The 22,740-nt window shown below is 31.6% G+C and overlaps 1 protein-coding gene across 17 annotated transcripts in view; it reads right to left on the bottom strand.

The window, feature by feature from the left end:
* LOC148177345 (uncharacterized) overlaps positions 1 to 21,667 on the bottom strand; it is an 86,051-nt gene extending 64,384 nt beyond the window's left edge. For 14 of the 17 annotated variants that reach the window (XM_088032300.1, XM_088032299.1, XM_088032298.1 and 11 more), the window contains exons 1-2: positions 21,578 to 21,667; positions 20,815 to 21,524 (exon numbers count right to left, since the gene is read on the bottom strand). The gene's annotated coding sequence lies outside the window, so the exon portion shown is untranslated. Of the gene's footprint in view, positions 1 to 869; positions 970 to 4,945; positions 5,133 to 5,346; positions 5,566 to 20,814; positions 21,525 to 21,577 lie in introns of those variants that run through there. The other 3 variants (XM_088032284.1, XM_088032287.1, XM_088032286.1) reach the window with 3 other exon arrangements.
* Positions 21,668 to 22,740: the final 1,073 nt, after the last annotated feature.

Here is a 22,740-nt window from a genome sequence, read left to right on the forward strand (position 1 = left end):
AACAAGTATAAGGAGTCGTCCGACGGAGTTTCCCCCGCCACTCACGACCCCCTAGGAAAAAAGCGCTCCTTGTTATTTTTTAGAAGCCATCCCCACTACTTCGAGGAGGGGAAGACGGTGCGATCTAAGGGATGGTTTTTACGTGGTGGCAGTCGTGGCCGACGACGGAACGGCGAAACATCGACGATTTTTATGAATCATCCCACCCCTTCCTCCGTGTGTCGCCCCTCCACGCATTTTTAAGATCCAAGACGGCCAACACTAGCGCTTTTTTTTTCATGAGACCTCCCTCTTTTTTGCTTTTTTCACGAGGGTGCACTCCCCCCGACACGTGCGCCAGATGGACGACCAAGGCCGCGCACATGGGGCAAACCATCATCATTTTATCGGACGCGGTCCGCAAACTGATGCTTTAGCGGACGCGCCGAAAAACGGCATAATTTACGCAAACAACCTGTATATGCACCGGATGCGAATAGATATAATAAAATCAGATTATAATTTTTCCGTTCTGCAATACAGCACAGATTCCATCGGTAATTACCCGCTAAAAAAGTCCGTATCGTCCATCAAAAAATTACCCTAATTTATTCCCCCTTTATTCAAATTTAAAAAATCCAGAATCGGACATAAGCAAGGTGCTCACGTGTCCTCGCGTTACGCAACAGGGCAGGTGTGCACCCATCGGTTATTTCCCTTAAGACGGCGAGCGTCGCGACGCCTCCACTAGATGGCGTCGCGTGTTTCATCCCGAAGATAGCCCCAAAAAAATCACTTTCCCTGACCTAGACATTCTGTTCTAACTTGAACGAGGCCTGATAAAATGGCGCGTTGATGATAATGAGACGTATAAACAGTACCGTGCGTACCTGGGGGGGGGCTGTGGGGACACGTTACACAACTTCACAGAAACGGGTCACAGTGAAAAATGACGATTTTTAGGATGTAGAGTGACTTTTTTCCGTCTGTTTGAACTTGGAACTGTCTTATCAGTTTCTATATTTACGATAAATCAAACCAATAAAAAACGCGCTCCCCTCGGTTAAGTGATGATAATAAAGCTGTGACCTCTAAGTCACTTTTTCTCTATTTTTGTTATGTTCATTTTTAATTATTTAGATAGACACTCATAAACAAGATGGCGACTGGGAAACGAAAAAATCGACAGCGTGTGAACTGGACTTGCAAAATGATCATTTTCACTGAATTTATTCATAGGAAACAGTTAACTCTTAATAAGACATATTAATTTATACCTGCTCAAAAGGAAATGCTACAAATTAACATTATTGATGAACTTTCCTATTCTCAGACTTCGATCTTGTTCTGAAGAAGCGTAATCGATACTGCGTTATTTTAGATACTAGATTCAAGTATTTAAACGCCCAAAATAAACATCCAAACACATAATCGAGAGAGAATTTTACGAGTGCAAGCCTGCAAAAATGGATCCAGGCGCTTGGGCGGAGCAAAAAATTATAAAAAGAACCAACCGTAATTAACACGAAGAACACAAAAAATCGAAGGCGGTTTAATTAATTTATTAATTACAACCGAGTCGCCATCGCGGAAACTAAATAAAATGTGTGATCACAGTAAGCTGAGATATGGAGGAAGCAAGTCTGTTCTTACTTCGGACCATTAATGAACGACACGTGTCTATTAAGCGCAGACTGACTTCACATTTTGGCGCTTATTCACTTTCCAGCAAGCTGTGATATTTAACGTGTGTTGGAGCTCTGCCTTTTCACTCAATTTGTCAGTGTGACAGTTTGAGGTTAAGTTTGTTAAGCGCCACCGCGGAAACAAAATAAAAAATTAGTGATTACCGTAAGCTTTGGTATAGAGAATCTGTAATATTTTCACCCATCTATCAGTGTGACAGTTTAAGGTTAAGTTTGTTAAGCCGCCATTGCGAAAACTAAATAAAAAATGTGTGATCACAATAAGCCTGATATGGAGGAGGCATGTCGGTTCTTACCACGGTCCGTCAATGTGATACACATGTCCATTAAGTGCAGACATGACTCCACATTGAGGCGATTACTTTAGACGCATATTTTCGTGTTTCTTGCTCTGCCTTTTCACTTAATCTGTCAGTGTGACAGTTTGAGGTTAAGTTTGTATTACTAAATAATGTCATTGTTTACACGTTCGTCGTGACGCGGTGGAAATGTCAAACGTGGAAAAAATAACGTAATGCGGAGGTACCAATTTTAAGAAATATGCGAAGTCGCCTCCTCGGAAATTTGGTAAAATAAAATTCTCTTATAGCAATACAAAATGTTTTTATTAAAAATTTGGAAAAAAATGTCATTTTGACATAATTAGATCCGTTTTTGTGTATTTTTTCGATCACAACAGCAACGCCAACTTGAGAATAATCTTGGAGGCCAAAAACAAACGTAAAAAGATGATACAATAATCATAAATGAAAAAAGATACAATAAAAAAAAACACTTTTGTAAAAATGCAAAGCCGCCCGAACTCTCGCAAAAATTAAAATGTCACATGTAAAGAAAATTTTACGATTTTGTAACGCAACGAACTGTTTTTGTTAAAAACAAAATAAAAATTATTGTGAAAACAGAAAAATTTGAAAAAATAAAAAGAACAGTATTTTGACACAAATGCGTTTATGGTTGTTTGTTCTATCACAAAAACAGCGCCAACTTGATGACACCCAATTAATTAAACTTGTTTGCATATATTTTTCTAGACTTTTCAAATGACAATAAAAAAAAGTAAAAGCGAAAATAAAACATCCAGAAAAGATATCAACTTTAAAAAAAAAGAAAAAAAATGACTACTTTGAACAAAATAAAATAAATATTTTCATTAAAAACAAAAAAAAAATTATTGTGAAAACAGCCAATTTAAATAAAATGGCGAAAAAAACCGACATTTTGACACAAATGCATTTTTTGCTGTTTATTTTTAACACAAAACCAGTGCCAACTTGATGACACACAATTAATAAAACTTTTTTGCATAATAATATCTCTAGAATTTTGGAGGTTTCTCAAATTACAATAAGCACAATAAGAAAAAATGTGAAAAAAATAAAAATAATAATAATAAAAGAAAGAAGGTACATACAAAAAAGAGGTACCAACTGTTAGATAGGTAAATTTGAAGTAATTTAGATAAAAAAATTGTTTTTCAAGTAGAAAAAAGTTTTACTACTTTGTAACAATATAAAATATTTTTATTAAAAAACAAAATTTGTTATAAAAATAGCCAAATTAAAACAAAATCGCGAACCAATGTAAACTTGATGACACTTTTTGATTTTTTAGTGCAATAAGTACAATTTTATTGCAATAATTTTTTCCAAAACTTAGACACCCTCTTAATTAATAATAATAACAATAAAAAAAATGAAGAACGAGATATGTATTAAAATAATAATAGAAAAAAGATACAAAATAATAGGTACGTTTAGAAAAATTTGAAGCCGCCTAATCAACCAAATTAGGTAAAATAAAATTGTTTTGTGATTTTTCTGCCAAAAACGCATTACCAACTTGATGACAGTCAAGTTTATTTTTAACTTTTTTTGCGAAGTGGGTAAAATTTTTGAATTCATTGCAATTATCATTTTTTTTTTGAAAATAAATAAAACAATGATAATAGAAAATTATCAAAATTACAATTTATTCCCCAAACACCAAATTTGACAAAAAATGCTGACGCGCGTTTCGATAGCAATGCTATCATTATCAGAGCGAAACGCGCGTCAGCATTTTTTGTCAAATTTGGTGTTTGGGGAATAAATTGTAATTTTGATAATTTGTCAACAACACCAAGAATTGATCCAATAAATTTTCTTTGAATAGAAAATTGAAAACAAAGATATAAAAACAATAACAAAAAAAATAAAAATGATGGCAACAAATTGTCTCGTTTTCATTTAAAAGAAAATAAAAAATAGAAGAACGATCGCCCGGAAGGGTCTTTCTCTTTCTCTTCTAATTGAAGACTTGAGCATGTAGAGTATAGAAATTTGTTAATTAGAGCAAAATGGTAAACACAAGATTTGCCAAATAAAAAACCAAAAGTCATTAGACTCTACAGTTGGCAAACGTGCGGGACCAGATCCTTGCACTTGAACTTAATTTTTTTTTCAAAAATTGTATTCAATTTTTTGTTGCTCATTTTTCTGCTCTACTGCCGGTAAGTAAATAGGAAAAATGAAGAGAAGGAAATTAATACTTAAAAAAGATAATTTCGACTTTATAAAGGTAATGGCGGTAGTTTACTTTAAATCGCCCGTTTTGTACCTAATGTCTATAATAAAAAGACCTTCGTATCGTGCAAGAAGACAACATATTGTTACCTTGACATGAAATTAATGAGAAGTTTTTGAAGCGATCTCAAAATAAGCATAAAAATGAAGAATGTCGGCGATAAAACAAGATGTAAAACCAAACGAAAAAATTAAAATTTCAGAATTTCTCCTCATAGATATTCCCACGTTTTTAATTTTATTTTATCTACTTAACTACGATGTCGTTAATTTCATACTCGGTCATCGGACGTTCTAGTTTTATCAGAAGTTTTTACAGTTAGCGTTTAATTAATTTCGCGCGGGAACGAAGCGGCCGCGCAAAAATCCGAAATTTCGAATTTGTGTTTCTAAAATTCAAAAATCTAAATAAAATCGAAGCGGAACCGAAAGTTGGCGATAAGAGTAGAACAACAACAAACCGTTTTGACTCATAAACAATGAGATAAAAGCAAGAAAAAATGGAAGGCCGCAGATAAGAATTTTTAGTCTGGCGAAATCACGGTCGTTGTGAGGGTAAAATCCACCGTTGCAGAGGCGTTTAAAATGCAATGAATTGGGATTTACGACCGGTTTATGTTCACAAATTGTTTATTTGAACTGAAGCAATAAGTGTTAAGCCTCTCAATTAGAAAGCCTCAAAAAGTGCAAACTTACATGGAAAGAGCGCCTCCCTGAAAGCATCCAACAAAAGAGTTGCTAAAAATAAGCGAAAAACCAGCTCTTGCCAAGCGAGCGAAAAAAATCGTCCAGTTTCCTCAAAAAAAAAGGCATTGCGTAACCACGGAAAAATACCCGAAAGGGTGCAGGGGCACCAACGCGAAAAAACGCTCGCTGCGGTTTTTTTTCAGCGATAAAAATCAAAATGGCTGTACAAACAAATCTATTTTTATCGTGAAATTCTCTAATATTTGAGGAAGCCATTTTTATTATAACAGCGCCGTTGTTAAAAAATGCGCCAAACGATCTTATTGAATTTATGGTAATTTTATGCTCGCGTTGTTATTGATTTTTTCTTCGTCCGGCATGCACTTAAAACTAAAAAAAGGCACACTAACCAGCGTTTTTCACTTTTTACCCACATTCTCAGGCACTTATAACCTCACTAAACAGAAAAAAAAAACATAAACACACTGATCGGACCCGGTATCACTGATAACACGAGCGATGCTCTCCTGTTTCGCGATCGGTTTTTTTTTCCTCACGAAGGGGTGACTTGATAATTCATTTTCAAACCATAGGTGTCTATGATTTGGAGTTTGAAACAGAGTTGAACATCTTAGTATGTAGTAAGAAAGCTGCATATAGAAATGAAGGCGGCGAAGGTGGGGGGGATACGAAATTGCATAAGTTTTAGTACACAGTGCATTTTGCATTGGAACGGATAAGGACAGATACTCAGCGCTAGAGTTTATAAAATAGTTTGTTTCGTTATTTTTTATGTGCGGGGCACTTTCAAAAGTCGGGGGGGATTTTTTCGCATTGTTACGACAGATTATTTCAAAGATGAAGGAAAAAATATTCGTGCAGGCTGTTATATTATGACGTAACGCGCCGTCCGGTCATAATTTAATCCAAATAAATTAAAAGTTTATCTAGATAAATTGAGTGATATTATAAGTATGTGAAACTCATGCTCAATTATTAATGTCGCTTTGAACATGCGAGGGTTACGTAATTTTTGCTCGATTTAACGGGGGCCAATACTCATTAATGCTCGAACGGTTTCGCTCTTTGTTCTTTCTTATTTAACTACGCGGCCCTCGCTTTAAGCGAATCCAGCTTTTCCGAATACAAAGTCGCAAATGAAAATCCAAGGACACGGAAAAACGAGGTCTACGAAAAACGCGAGGACCTCCGATTTCCAGGAGTCACTTAATTTTTTTCTCATTTTTTGCGTTTGGTATAAAACGAAGAAATCGTAAAAATATTACACAACAAAGCCTAGAGAATTTTAAAAGATTTTAGACTGTCTAAAAGAATTCTGGGTGAGCTTTCAAATTCTCTAAAATTTTTGGAGAATTTTTATCTTGTTTCAGAGGATCTCTGAAATCATGTCATTTCCTTAAATCCCAGTGAATCGCAAGGAGCCCTGAAAAACCAGAGAAAAGGCAAAACAATTCAAACCAAATCTAAAAAAAAATTAGAATATCCTAGGGAGTCTAGGAGTTCTGAAGAAGCCTGTAGATCTTTAGGGAACCAAAACAAACTAAAAATTTCTTTATTTTATAGAATTGTGTAGAATCCAGAGAAACGTTCTGGAAAATTCTGAGAAAGCCCGCGAAAATGACGGATTTCCTGAAGATATAAGGAAGTTCTAAAAAATACTGTAACTTTCCAGAAAGTGCTTTAAAAATCCTGGTTTTATATAAGCATCCCGAAATTTCTGAAAAATCCGAGAAAACCTGAAATAATTCACGAGTTTTATTATTATCTAAGGAATCTTAGGAGTCCTGGAAAAGCCTCCAAATTGTTAGAAAACCAAAACAGTTTTAAAAATTCTCTATTTTATAAAAATGTGTTTGAACAATTTCCTAGAAAATTCAAAAAATCTATAAGAATTTGACAGAGAGTCCTCGAAAATTACAGGAAATCTACAGGACGTTAGGAAAATCAAAAAATGCGAGTTTATTTCAGAGAATGCTTCAGGAATAGAATAGTAAAGAAACCTGGAATATCTGAGAAAATTAAAAAAAAAACAGAATCCAGAAGAGTTTCAGAATGTTCTATGGAATTTTAGGAGTCCTGGAAAAATAAACACAGTTTTAAAATCTCTCTATTGTATAGAATTGTGTCAATGTTTTAAACAATTTTTTAGGAAATTCAAAAAATCCAAAAATTACAGGAAATTTACAATACATTAAAAATACCAAAGAATGCTTGATTATCTCTGAAAATGCTTCAAGAAAAAAAATCTGAAAAAATTAAAAAAAAAATCATACCGAATCCATAAGAATATTCTAGGAAAACTTAGTCTCGGAAAATCTTTAGGAAACCAAAACGAACTAAAAAATCGTTATTTTATAAAATTGTGTAGAATCCAGAAGTTTTCTAAAAAAACCTGGACAATTTAAAAAATCATAAAGAATTTATAGTCCTCAAAGATTACAAGTTTACAGGAGAGTATAGGAATATCAAACATTCTGCTCCAGGATTTGTAAAAGTTTTTCTAGATAATTAAGGAATAGTAAAAAATCTTGGAAACCCTAAGAAAATAAAAAAAAATGACACAGAATATAGAAGGATTTTAAAATATTCTGGCGAAGCCTGCAGATCCTTAGGGAATCAGAACAATCTAGAAATGTTTCACAATTCAGAAATATTCTGAAAAATCCTGGAAAAACAGGATATCTACAGGAGACTAGAAATACCAAAGAATCTTAGAGTGCTTCAGGAATTCTGGATTTGTAAAAATTTCCTGAGATTAACAAGACATGGTAAAGAGCCGTCAAAAGCCCAAACATTTAAAAAAATATCTAAAATTCTTAGAATCTAGTAAATTCTGTAAAGTTTTTGGGAATCGTCGGAGTGCCTGAAGATCTTTAAAAAACAAAGGAATCTGAAAGGTTCTATTTCATAAAATTTTATAAAATCCAAGAACGACAAATAAATCTTCTAAAATCTAAACAGATTTTTTTATAATTTTTTCTAGATTTTTTGTTATATTCTTTTGATTCGATTTAAATTTTCCTCAAATCCTGTTTCTTAAGTTTCTACATTTTTTTCAGGATCTTTAATATTTCGTTGAATTCGTCTTAGACTTTTTTTTAGCATTTTTAAATTTATTTTTGATTCTCTTTGAATTTTTTCAAAAATGCCAATTTTTAACATTTTTTATCAAGATGAAGTTTTCTTTTGGTTTTGCTTTGTACACGTTCTAAATTCTTTTAGATTTTCTTCGAAATAATTTTGTTAAACTCGTCTTCTTTAAATTGTCTAAATTTGTTTTTTTATTTTTTTGGATTTGATCTAAATTCGCTCTTAATACGTCCTCTTTAAATTTTCTGCAGTCTTCAGATTCTGAAAGGTTCTTGAAGACTTGTGAAAATTCTGGATAATCGCAAAAGATACCAGAAACTGCCACAGGATATTCACGAATTCTAAAAATCCTAAAATTTGCCAAATCAAGCTATAAAATGGTGAACAATTCCAGGAAATTCTGGATAATTATCAGGAATTCTTAAATATTAGATAATTTTAGAAAAGCCTAGAGAATCCAATGGAAATTTAGAGTTAAAGCCTTGAAAAAGTAAAAAAAAAACAATCAAAATCTTGAATCCCGGAGGATTATAAAAAAAACAAAGAATAAAGTCCAGAGCTGCAAAGAATTCCAGAGAGATCTAAAAGGTCACACAAGATGCTAAAAAAAGCAAAGAGAATCGGGAGATAATTAATTAAAAATTCATAGAACATTTAAAGAATCCTTCAGAATATTAGAATATTTCAGAAAATTCCAGAAACTTTAGAATCCCAAAAATTTAAAGAAGCTAAAAACCGAATATTTTTCCACACTTTGCACCTTAAAGTTTCCTCATATTTGCTCACTAACGTCTTCTATTTGATTTCTATCTACATATTTATCTAATCAGCAAAGATGGCCCCCGTGAAATCAGGGCGTCCCCCCTCACTTATCGAACCCAAACTTTTAGCCAATACACTTCACGAATTTTTTTTATCTTGGATCCACTCAATGAACCGAAATTTTTATCACCAAACCAAACAAACAAGTTTCTAGTTCTAACCAGTCCCGGACTTTAAAATTTCCTCCAAAGAATTTGAATGTATGCAAATTAAAATAAAGCTAAAAGATAACTTTTACTTTACAACTATGACCTAGATAAGAGAATATTTCCTACCGAGTTGCGGTACCTTATATCTCGATCGGATCGCTCTGAATGCGGTCCTGGAGTACCAAGACGTCCGTTTGCCGCAACTCTGTCAATGAGACAGCGGCTAGAAGAAAAATGGCCGATCCTCTCGCCGCAACACACAAAAATAGACGAATTAGATGCTTGTACGCGGTCCGGTTGAGTTTTTTATTAGATATAATGGGCGGGCGATTATTCGACGTTATGGGACAAAGTTCGGATTTTTTCGCGATGGCGACCCGCGCTCGTTCTTGCTTGATAACTTCCTGTTTTTGACAGGGGCGGACTCGCCGACTTTGTAATTAGAGAGATTTATTGATAGATTGCGGTTAATTAACCGGCGATTTTTCAACAGAGCAAGGATTTCTTTGTGCATACATTGACCACTACTGGGAAATTTAATTATAGTCGAGCACAGTTTCTACAGTTCGCTGCGATTTTTTTACTGCCGCAACGAATTCCGAATCGGGAAATGGGTGCCTAATTTACAACATCGCAGTTATTAAAATTTGAATGAATTTAGACCCGATGTCGTTAAATCGGTAATAAGACACATAAACGCCGCAGTAAAATTTTAATAAAACAAATTGTCTGCTACATACCTAACTTCCAATTTTTGATATAACTGCAAGTATGTCTAGAGTAATTTCATAAACAGCTAAACGATGCAATTTGTACAGTACTTTTAATGTGAACACATGCCGGCGTCGCTCATTTTTAATCGGCTGAGGGGAGATGAGACTTTGCAGGAGAATCTCAAATTTTACATAGGTAGTTGTCATTCTAAAGTAATGAGTTTTTGAGAAGTTACCCCTTTTAATCTGCTTCTTAACTGTGCTAATTTTAAAAATTTTAGAACAAGAAAATATTTTGAAAATTTAGACTCGAGTCAATAATGTGACCATCTTTTATTAAATTTGGTGACTCTGGCAGTTTCACCCACAAAACAGTGAAATTTGGAGAAATTACCACCTAAGACCTATTGGCAAAATTTCAAAAATTTTGGAGCGAGAAAGATTATTTTTAGAAATTTTATTTTAATTCGAACCAAAAATTTTCACCGCGTCCTATAAAAATTTGTAACTTGAGCAGTTTTTATTCCAAAATAATAAGATTTTGGAAAATTACTACCTTTGATCTTCCTCTTAGCGGTCTTTAATTTCAAAAGTTTAGAACAAATGGGAGAATTTTTTTATTTGAACTAAAATTTACACCGTGTCGAATAAAAATATCTGACTTTGGCAGTTATAATTCCAAAACAATGAGATTTCAGGGAGTTACCGCTTATGACCTGCTTTTTAACTGTGCCAAATTACAAAATTTTAGAACAAATGTGATTTTTAATGAAAGCAAAAATTTAAACTATCTTTTATTAAATTCGGTAATTTGATAGTTTCAATACTTAAGCAGTGAAATTTGAAGAAAATTCCACCTGGAACCCATTTATTAACTGTGCAAAATTTAAAAATTTTAGAGCAAGAATTACCAGTTTTAGAAATTTTGACTTTTGTACGAACTAAAAATTTCCATCGTGTGGTGTAAAAATCAGTAACTTCTGTAGTTTTTATTCAAAAATAATGCGATTTCGGGATAATACCGCTTTTAACTTGCTTCTTAATTGTGTCAACTTTCAAAATTTTAAAACAAGAAAAAGTATCTTTTAAAATTTTGATTTTTATTCAAACTGAAAATTCAAACCATTTTCTATTAAATTCAGTAAATTTGTTAGTTTTGACCTTAAGACAATAAAATTTTCAAGAATTACTACTTAAAGTCTATTTATTAACTAAGCAAAATTTTAAAACTTTAGGGCAAGAATAGAAATGCTTAGAAAGTTTTACTTGTATTCGAAAGAAAAAGAAGTGTCAAATCTGTAACTTAACCAGTTTTATTTATAAAATAATGAGATTTCTGGAGTCAACTGCTTGTGTCCTTCTCTTTACTTATGCCAAATGTCAAAATTTTAGGTTATAAGATTTTTTTTTAAGTTTTGATTTTCAGTGAAACCAAAAAAATTCCACTCTCTTCTATTAAATTCGCTAACTCTGGCAGTTTTGACTTTACAAGAGTAAAAATTAAAGAAGTTACTACTTAAGACCTATTTATTAATTGTACAAAATTTCAAAATTTTAGAGCAAGAAACAAAATTTTTAAAAATTTTAATTTTTATTCGAATTAAAAATTTACATCATTTTCTATTAAATTCGGTAATTATGGTAGTTTCAATCATAAAACAATAAATTTTTGAGGAGTTACTACCTGAAACTCATTTATGAACTGTACATAATTTTAAAAATTTAGAGCAAAAAAATATTTTTTTTAGAAAATTTGACTTTTATTTGAATCAAATTTTTTCACAGTGTCGTTTAAAAATCTGTAACTTAAGCAGTTTTAATTCTAAAATAATGAGATTTCTGGAGGTAATCGCTTTTGATCTTTTTCTCAATTGTGCCAAATGTCAAAATTTTAAAACATAAAGAATGTTTTTAAAAGTATTGATTTTCATTGAATCCAGATAACTTCCACTTCTTTTATTAAGTTTGTTATCTTTTTCAGTTTCACCCTTAAAACAGTGAAATTTAGTACACTTACTACCTGAGACTTATTTAATTACTGTACAAAATTTCAAAATTTTAAAGCAAGAAAGACAAGTTTTAGAAATTTTGATTTTTATTCAGACTAAAAATTTCCATTATCCTCTATTAAATTCAATGACTTGGCTAGTTTCAACCTTAAAACAGCAAAATTTGAGAGAGATTCTACCTAAGACCCATTTAGTAACTATGAGAAATTTCAACATTTTAGAACAAAAAAAAAGTTTTTGGAAAATTTTACTTTTATTCGAACCAAAAAGTTTCACTGTGTCGTTTGAAAATTTGTAACTTGAACAATTTTAATTCCAAAACAACGGCATTTCTACAGGTAACTGCTTTTGGCTTGATTTTTAACTGTGCCAAATTTCAAAATTTTAGAATCTGAAACAATTTTTATAGAAATTTTGGCTTTTCGAATAAAAAATTTCTACTCTTTTCTATTAAATGTTCTAAATCTGGCAGTTTCAACCTTAAATCAATAAAATTTAGAAAACTTGCTATCTGAGACCTATTTATGAACTGTGTCAAATTTCAAAATTTTAGAAAATAATTTTTTTCTAATTCTGATTTTTACTCAAACTAAAAATTTACAACCTTATTTTTTAAATTCGGTAACTCTGGTAGATTTAACCCTAAAACAGTGAAATTTGAAGGAGTAACCACCAGAGACCTATTTATTAAGTGCACAAAATTTCAAAACTAAAACGCAAGAAATAATTTTTTTAGGAATTTTGTAATTATTTTGGCCTAATTCGAAAATGTAAAATTTCACATACTTACCAAAAATTGAGGATATTCTTTGAAACTCCCTCAATTTTTATGATCTAGCGGAATAAAAGAATCTGGCAAAATCTACTAGAAAGGTCAGATTCAGTTCTGCAATTTTTAACGGTCTATTAATTTTAATGACAACAACTTTTAATACACTGTTAAAATAAACAGGAAGATTACAAAAAAGGCCCCTATTTCTTGAGGATTTCTTAGAGCATCAACCTCAACCTTGTTGAGGTGTCCATCTCATCTGATTTTTAATATTCATTCAGAATTTGAGAGTTTTTAAAGTAACTGAAGAATATTTTTACTTCATTTTACCTCTTATGTCTACTTGCTATACACCTAAAATGTTTACATGTTTACATTGCTTTATTTATATATCAATATTGAAATACTCTAGATTGCAAATGGGCACAAGCTTCATGAGAAGATTTTTCCGAATCCTAAATAATAACGTACAATACTTTTTCCTTAATAGTTTTTCCCGCTGATTAGATTACCATGATAAAACAGTGACATCTATTCATAGCATTTGCATTTTCAAAATAATGTTTATAAGCAGTGGAAGCCAATCGTATTCATCATCATCATAAGAATTTCCCTTTCATTACCTCCAACTTTCTTCTTTTTCACCTTCCGTGATTTTATTGAAACATAATCGAAGAAAGAATAAATTTTTATAGGTCTGCGTGTCGATTAAGACCGCAATAAAATTACAGGTTGTGTAACTACAGGCTGATAAAAATCTTTTAATTACACACGAGATCGCTCATGTCATTTCTGTTAAATTAAACAAATACGTTTTTTTTCCCCATTCTCATTCGTTGGGAACATTTTTATCTCCCATCGCAACAAAAATTAAACAACTCTGTTATCAAAAATGCAATTTTTACGCTAGATATCAGCTTTTATCACGTTGTGAAAATATTCAGAGGATATTACATATCTTTTTACCCAGCCTTGATCTCGACTGTCTCTCTTTTATTCATGGGAGTAGATGATGGGGACCGTTTTTTCCACGTCTTTATTGCACCGACAGCCATCTTAGGTCACTGCTGATAAAAAATTAAGCTGGATTTATGGATTTCGTATTTTTCCGTTTTGATCATAATTATTATTTGTAGAGATAATTTAAAGAGACCAGTCATTGCACGAAATTTGAAACTATAAAGTTACCAATTACTTTTTTTTATTACTAATAATGCCAGTATTCTTTATTTTATTTGTCTTTTAGATTATTTTTTCCTGGAACGAATTGTTACAAGGGAGTCATTTGCTTGGAATTGCGCCTAAAAACTCTAATGGAGAAATATTGAAGAGACATTGTTCCATGCATGTAATAACCAGAATCGTCGGTATGAAAAAGTGGTTCTTTAATCCGGGAGATTGCTCTTCAGGGTTCATCATACCAATGAGCAAACTTGAGGAAAAGCGAGATCAAAATAATTTCAGTCTACATTTTTTTTCGGATTTTACCCCAATTGAGATAAACTAGAAAATATGTGGAATTATCTGTAATCCTCTACCTGAAAAATATTTTTCAGGACTTTTCAAAAGTGCCTTTCCTAACAATTCCATGATAGAACTCTTTCGATTTTTAGATTTTTTTGGTCAGCCAGAATTTCTTAAACTATGTAGAACCATTCTGAACTTCTCTAAAGACTTCTTCTGGAGTTCTCCAGGATTATTTACGATTTCTGGGTAAAAATTCATTGGGAATCCTTCTCTGATCCAAAATTTCTGAAAATATTCTGAAACTTTTTTTTCCAGAATTTTTCTAAGAATATTTTGAAATTTTCCTAAAAGGGTTAGGGTTATTTGGGTTCTCAGAAATCTTTACGATTTTAAGGGATTTACTGGGATTATTATAGTTTTTTAAAGATTCTGTAGGTTTCAGTGGAATTATCTAAAGCTTTCCAAGTTTGTGTGGAACTCAGAAAAAATAAATAATAATAATATTTCTATTCCGATTTTAGATTTTTGGATTTCTTAAAACTCCTTAAAAGATTTTAAAATTTTGTTGAATTTTCTGAAATTTTAGAATCCTGGTTTGGTCTTTCTCAAACTCTACAGGACTTTTTACACACAAAAATTAGCAAAGTTTGTCAGAATCGATTTATTCAATCTCTCTGTATAAAACCAAAAGTCAAAATTAAAATTGAATGAGAGAGACGTATTTTAACAAGTGTTCAGCTTTTGGACGCTTGCCCAGAGTACCAACTGATTTTTTTAAATAAAATTTATTCCGCCTCTGTAAACTAATTACAAATTAATTAATTAGTTTACAATTGTCTGGGTAAGACTTTCACCCAGTCATTGACTGATTGTTTGGCAAGTTTCCAACATTGGAACATAGGAGATTATACGAAAAAAAATTCAAAAAATTGGCAAAACTTTGACTTAAAATTATTGTATTAAGCAAAAAAATGTGAAATTTACTAAATTCGAATGAAACGTCCGTACCTAAAATCGCATTGCCATGATTAGTTGTTTTTTATTTTGTTTAAGCAAAAACGTGTAACCTTGTAAAAAGTGTCGCCAAATTGGCCAAAATGTCAAAAGCAAAACGTACCTAAAGTTGCGTTCACATGATTCATTGTTTCTCACTTTGATATGCGTTACAGTTCGCCCAAAAAACGTGTAAACCTTTAAACAATAGCGCAAAATTAGCCAAATTTGAGCAACTATACAAAAAAATTGACAGATTTTCTAAATTTTATTTGAATATATTTATCTAAAGCCACTTTTACATGATTTATTTTTTCTTTAAAAATAAACGCATAATTAACCAAAATTTGAGAAAAAAAAACAAAAAAAAAATAACGAAGTTTACTAAATTTAAATTAAACGTTTTAACTTAAAGCCGCGTTCACATGATCCATTATTTCTGATTTTGTCGGCGCAAAAAAAAACGTGTAATCCTTTGTAAATGAGTGCAAAATTGACCAATTTTTTTAGAAACGAAACGAAAAAAGGTCTAAATTTGAATTGAATAGATAAAGCTGCATTCACGCTTCATTATTTCTCCTTTTAACAGATGTCACAGATAGCTCGAAAAAAGTATAAATCTCTAAAAATAGACGCAAAATTTGCCAAAAATTGAGAATTGAAACAAAAAAGTGTCAAATTCACTAAATTCGTAAAAAAACAAAAAAAAACTAAAGCCGAATTTACATGATTCATTGTTTCCTTAAAAAAAAGCGCAAAATTAAGCAAAATGTGAGGAGCGAAACAAAAAAGTTGTCAAATTCACTTTATTGGCATTTAAAGTTCTTCCCTAAAGCCGGATTTACAAAATTCATTGTTCCTTATTTTGATACGTGTTATTGTTTGCTCTAAAAGAAACGTGTAAATCTTTAAAAATGGAAGCATAATTTGGTAATTTTGACAAACAAAAAAATCCACTAAATTCGAATGAAATAAAACTACTTTAGGCCGCGTTTACATAATTCATTATTTTTTTTTTAAATAAAAAAAGTGTCACACAGACATGTACTTAAAGCCGCGTTTACATGATTCGTTATTTTATTAAAAAGGAGAACAAAATTGACCTAAATTTAAGAAATAAAACAAAAAAAGTAGCAAATTGATTAAATTCATCTATTTAAAGCTAAAGAGTTCACACATTTTTTTTTTAAGAGAAAACCTTTAAAACGAATTGGCCGAAATTTGAGAAACAACTCAAAAAGTGTTGAATAAAATGTATCGACCGAAAGCTGCGTTTACATGATTTATTGTTTCCTGAAAAATACAAAAAGTGTCAAATTTACTATGCGAATATATCTAAAGTCGCGTTCACATGATTAATTGTTGGTCAGTTTAAGTGCCAGCATTTGCACAAAAAGTGTATGTAAATGGCAAAAGTTCTTTTCCACTTGTAAGATCGTGTCTCGACCAAATCTCTGCCGCAAGGTTTCTATCAATGGCAAACTGTTTCTTTCCCGCTTTTTTCTTCCAGTAATAAACAATAATTTCCAATCATAAATTACTTCATCCTTCATTGAAAAATGCGAGCTAACGGTGGCACGATAAAACTTATATAAATCACGTTAGAAATTACATCTGAGATAATACCACACGTAATCAACAAAATCACCAGGAAAAATCTCGCGAGACGAAGTTTTTTCAGAAAATTCCGCCGATTGCTTTTGCACGAATCCGTTAGAAGCCGATTCCCATTTTTCCTTGTCTACCTGTTTTAAGCAAAAGTAGTTTGACACTTAAGTTTAAAGGTCTCGAGTTCAAATACCGTATGTTTCGCTCTTCTTTATATTCGTTTTGTTCCGCGTTTAACAGAGAGAGATGACTTAGATTAATAGCCACTTTATTAATCCTTTTATTGCTTATTTGCTATGCGATTTTTTTTAGTAAGAGTTGTTATTGTAACCTCAAGACACGAAAACGCCCTCTGGTAATTAACGTCGCACCGAAAAAAATTGCGCGCGGGGACGGGGCGAGGGACGGCATTTTTTCACGAGAACCATAACCTAGCCTAAGCTGAGTTATTTCTGTTAAAGTAGGCTGTAAAAGAACGCAATAAGAGAGAAAAAAAGACATGCAAATAAAGTACTGTAGAAAGAAACGGCAGGTCAACGAACTAAAGATATGCGTCTGTCTTTGTCCCACGCACAGCACTGTTTCGGTCTCACCAGTGGCGTACCAAACATTAAATCAAAAATTTAGGAAAAAACACTCCTCTAATTCTACCCCCAAAAATTCCTTCGTATCAACAAACAATTTTTAGATTTTTCGGAACGAAAAACTGGGAAATTCCGCGATTTTCCCGCGAAAATGTCAATTTCAAAGGAGGAAAATTTAAAGTTTTATCCTAAGGGATGGTTTCGAGGGGTTGGTCAAGTCAAATCACGGCGGTACGGCGATTTTTTTTTTCTAAAGTGCTCGCTGCGCACGCCTCTGACTTATATGTATACATGCACACAGCCTCCCATACTTAACTGAATCTGTGTAGGGTAGGTCAATGCATTTTATACTTGTTTTATTTTCTAGCTGGTACACTCTTTCGTTTCTTTTATACACTTTTTAGTTTAGTTTACACTGCAAAATATAAGGATCTATCTTTATATTGGCGGTATTTATAAATTTTAAAACGGAGTTCGTTCACCAAGTCAAATGAGGTGCACACATTGTGGCGGCTTTTTTCTCGTTTTTCTTCATCGGCGGGTACAGTCTGCGACGCAAACGTTGTTAATTAACTGACAATTGATATGATGGAAGAAAATAACAGGCGAGGTACTTTGATCTTTGGGGATTTAAGTGGAGCATCGGAAGCGCGGCGCAAAAATATTGCAAAAAAAATATGAAAAAAAGAACAATAGAAAAAAAAAGTAATAAACAGAAAAAAATAAAACAATGATATTTTTTAAAGGCTAATACAATAGAAATAGGAAAAAAAATAGATTGAGTTAATTTAAATTTTTAAAAATACTGTGAAGAAAAATACACGTGAAAATTTTGAATTAGAAAGAATGGAAATAAAAAACAGAAAAACAGGAAATTTCAAAAACAGTTTGAAGAGAGTTTGCGCTATGCCATTTGCCGTTCGATAAAATTTGCTGGCTGGGGCGTGCGACTTAAAATTGCATTATTCCCAATTAAAGGCGACTGATAATCGAGTAGTCTAAACATTAAATTTCGTTTGATTCCACCGGTGTCGATTTGTGTTAATGTAAATTAGTTCGGCAATTTAAAGATTGCGAAAAATGTGAATCTGTGTAAGGAAAAATTAAGTACACATTTTTTTCCAAAGATGTGAAATTGATAAAGAATCCAGACGCGATTTTTTTGGATGTAGAGGATTTGGAAGATTAAAAAAGTGTGCAAATAAATAGATTTTTAGGTATACAAATTTCAATTTTTTCTGTTTGTATTCATTTTTAGATTTTTTGTTTTTAAAATTTAATATAACTTTGTTGTTCTATTTTTTCTAAAGTAGAAAATCCAAAATAATCTAAAAATCCTAAATAGAAAAAAAAATCTAAATTTGCACGAAAAATTTTTTCTAATTTTCAAATTGTCCAGTTGTCTCATTGTCAGTTTTAGATAAATTTCGTTTTTTAATTTTAAAATAGCTCCAGTGCTCTTAAATTCCTGAACTAGAAAATTCAAAAAAATCCAAAAAGTCCTGAATAAAAAAATTTTAAAAATTAAATTGTTTGAATGTTTTGTTGTCAGAATCCCAATTTCTAAAATATTTTGTTTTTTTTAATTTGGTATATAGCTTTATTGTTTTTATAATCTTAAAATAGACAATCCAATAAAATCTAAAAAACCCAGATGTAAAAAATGATACAAAAAAATCTAAATTTATAACAATTTTTTTTAGTTAGTAGTTAGTTTTAGGTTGTCGTATTGTCTCAGTTTCAGTTTAAACAATTTGCATTTTTGAATTTGATTTAGAGCTCCGATGTTCTCACATTCCTAAAACACAGAATTCAAAAATGTCTAAATAACTCAAATATTAAAAATTCCAAAAAAAAGTTTGTATAAAAAAACCTAAATTTTTAATAGTCGAATTGTCAAATTTCAGTTTTATAAAATTTCCGATTTTTGAGTTTGATGATTCAAATGTTCTTATATTCATTCCTTAAATAGATAATGCAAAAAAAAACCAAAAAAATCTCAAACAACAGATGTAAAATATCTATCTAAATTTGTTTAAAAAAAAATTCAAAATGTTAAACTGTCGTATTGTCAAATTTTCTGTTTTATTAATTTGATGTAGCTCCAGTGTTCTCATATTTCTAAAGTAGAAAATCCAACCATAATAAAAATCTGATAATATAAAACATTCTTAAAAAAATTAACTTTGACTAAAAAAAATTATTCCAATGTTTAAATTGTCGTATTGCCTAGTCTTAGTTTTAGATGTTTTCTGTTTTTTAATTTTAATATAATTTCATTGTTCTTAGATTCCTAAAAATACAAACTAAAAAAATCTAAAAATCTCAAGTAAAAAATATTACAAAAAAGTCCAAAAACGAATAATCGTTTGAACAAATCTTAAATTCTTTGATTACTCTATTGTTGGGTCTAAGATTTAGAAAATTTTGGGTTTTTAGTTTGAAGTAGTCTCATTGTCAGTGGTTTCATGTTTACAAAATATTGATATTAATTAATTAAATTAATAAAATAAAAAATATATTTAAATTTGTAAGTAATAAAAATTATTTGTAGACTGTGCTTTTGTCAAGGTCTCAATTTTTTGGAAATTTTGGTTTTTTAATTTATTATAGCTCTATTGTTTTTAAATCTCTAAAAAAATACTCTTAAATCAGAAAATTGTAGAAATACCTTAAATTAATTATTAAAAATAATCTAGAACAGCAAATAATATTCAAAGAACATTTTTTACCATAATTATGAAGAGTGTTTCAAAAATTTGTAAAAATATCTGCAAAATATAGAAAATTCTAAAGATTCAAAACGAAAAATTAAAAAAATTCAGTAAGCTCTTATGTAAACAAAAAAAAAAGAGATATAAAGATGTGTAATTGAAAACCCAAAAAATAATAATAAAAAGTAAAGCCAAAAAAAATGAATAAAATTATCAAAACAAAATTAATATTTTTGATACAAAATGACAAAATTATTATCCAAAATTGATGTTTGGGATCCTGGAATTGAGTAATGTGGCCATAAAAACAGAACATACTAATAAATATTTTATTCCCATGGGAGAGAGGTCCCATAAATAATAGCAATAAATTTTTATGGGTCCATTAATTAATTCTATCTAATCTCTTTTATTGTTTGCAAGTACCAGTGTTCTATATTTTCCAACAAGAGATCTAAATAAGTAAAAAAGATCAATTGTAGTTCCGTTTTGAATATTTATCCAGTCAGACCGCAATTCCGAAAAATGTATTACTGGTTGCTCCAAAAAATCTTGTTTCCTATAATCGCGAGATTGTTTATTAATATTTTCGTTAAAATAAATAAAATCATATTTTCTCAGGAATTAAAATTCCGCGCAACACTAGATATAAAATTGTTTCAAGGTGACCACCCTGTAGACTTTCCCATTTAATCCTTAATTAGCAATCAAGCAATAATAGATTACCCGTGCTGCACACATTTCGATACCCAATTCCAACTTAAAAAGTTTTCCAAAAATAACCACCTAAAAATACACCAAAGACATGGAAATGAGTGTCTGGAAAACCGAATAAATTTCCAAGTGTCAATAACACCACATACAGGGTGCAAAAAAAAGAAAAGGGAGTGGTGGCGACCGCCGCCATCTTGGGAAAACACACAACATTTAACTTACCAGTGGAAGTGTCGTAGTTCGGTGGTTAAGTCACAATTAGGATTAATTTGTATTAACAATAAATTTTGTACTTTACCAAAGTAAGCCACAAGTCGTTTTTTTTTGGTTTTTATAGTAATTTTTTTTTTAATAATATACAAATTTTTCTAGTAGGAAGGTTTGTTTAAGGCCGACAATAAGGCACTATAGTCGAATTTTTGGAAAAATACTTTTAGTTGCGACAAAATAATTAATCTCGAACACCTAAATTCGCTGAACTTATTTTTAGTATTTTTTTTTAAATATATCTCTTTAAATGTCGACGAAATCACAGTTTTGGTTATTATCTTCGAGTGTCGAAACGAAAAAATTTGAGTTAACGTCGTATCGATATATTAGAATTCACTTAAACTTAGCCCGATATTGCCCGGTTTACTGTAGTTTGTTATTAAGTTATAAGAAAAAAGAAGCTTGCCCTTTAAAGTAACACACAACGGAATTAAAGTACATCAAGTTAAATGATTGAAAATGCGATGTTGTAGTTGCCCGATGCACTTTTCAATATTTAACCGTGTAGTGGCGACTAAACAAATGTGAACGTGCCCTTAGAACAAAATCTTGAAAAAATTGATCCTCTATAGCCTGCGTCCGGTGCGTTTATTACAAATAGGAACATTAGCCAGACTTATCACGAAATTTAATTTTGTACTTTGTTTCGAATGATTCAATTTCTGAAACAGAAAAAAGTGTGTTAAGACATGATTACAAACTCGTGCAGACTTACGGTTTTTTTTGGTTGTTGAGTTTGAACTTTTAACTGTAGGTATAGATTGGGTTGAGGGTTTGTGTAAGGGTATTTAACGCAGTTGGCTATGCACTGAAATTTTCCAGGGTTGAAAATGTGTACTAGAAGTACATAGATGGAGTATATAGATTGCATATACGGGGTACATAGTGATGTGTGTGGCCCTGCCTATGTGTGAGAGACAGAAAATCTCTCTCGAATTGTCGGCCAAAGCGGTGGGGTAGACATTTGACGCTATTCCGCATCCTGCAAGGGTGGATTTCGCATTTGGACACGTTCGAAACATCGATGCTGTTTTATTCCAACGCGCGGAAAAAAACTCCAATCCAATCAAGTCACCTGAGGATTTTTCCTACATGTTGGTGCAACTGTCAGAAATGACATCTCAATCATCGGTTGATCTCCAACTGTTTTTTTTTCGGTTGTTTCGTTCATTACCTACCGCGATGCTCGCCCTTTTGTACAATATTACCATTTTTGTTGGCGTCCCCTAACCCTGCTTCCCACATATATGTTGTCCCAGAGCTCCCCTACATTCATGGTTGCCTATCTCTGTCCTTTTTTCAATATGTATATAACTCACCGGGGAAAAAATCGGTGTATCGCAGTGCATTGGACAAAACTAAATTCTATCTAATGCAAATCAATATAAATTCGTCAGTTCGGGATCACGCATGGTTCAAAATGCAATTCTGAGAGTGCAACAGAAATACAAATAGAACGAGATAAACCCAATCACCATCGACGTACGAGTTTTATACGAATCAGATAAAGGTAGGACATGATCGCTTTCGCGTTTTTTATTCGCGAAAATCATCACCTTTATCGTACTTATTTTGAAAGAAATTTTTGAAAAATTTTGACTCATTTCACTGGGAATAAAATTTTGGAATAAAATAACTATTGATCATCGGACATTAAATAATATAGTTGTAAAATTCATGCATATAAATCTATGTGTTATCAAAATATCCCCTCGTTGCCCCTCGCCATCGATGGTCGCCTAGGCAACGATGCAAATTCATCAAAAATTTTTCGCGCTGCCAACAAAATCGAATGAAACACCGGAATAGTGTAAGAACTGCATAAAAATGCGTCCGTTTGTGATTGGTTGCTGCGATTACAATTTATTATTGGAATTT

This window comes from Gnatocerus cornutus, chromosome 3 (assembly GCF_029298725.1).
Source record: "Gnatocerus cornutus isolate USDA-ARS CGAHR chromosome 3, icGnaCorn1.1, whole genome shotgun sequence".
NCBI lineage: Eukaryota > Metazoa > Arthropoda > Insecta > Coleoptera > Tenebrionidae > Gnatocerus > Gnatocerus cornutus.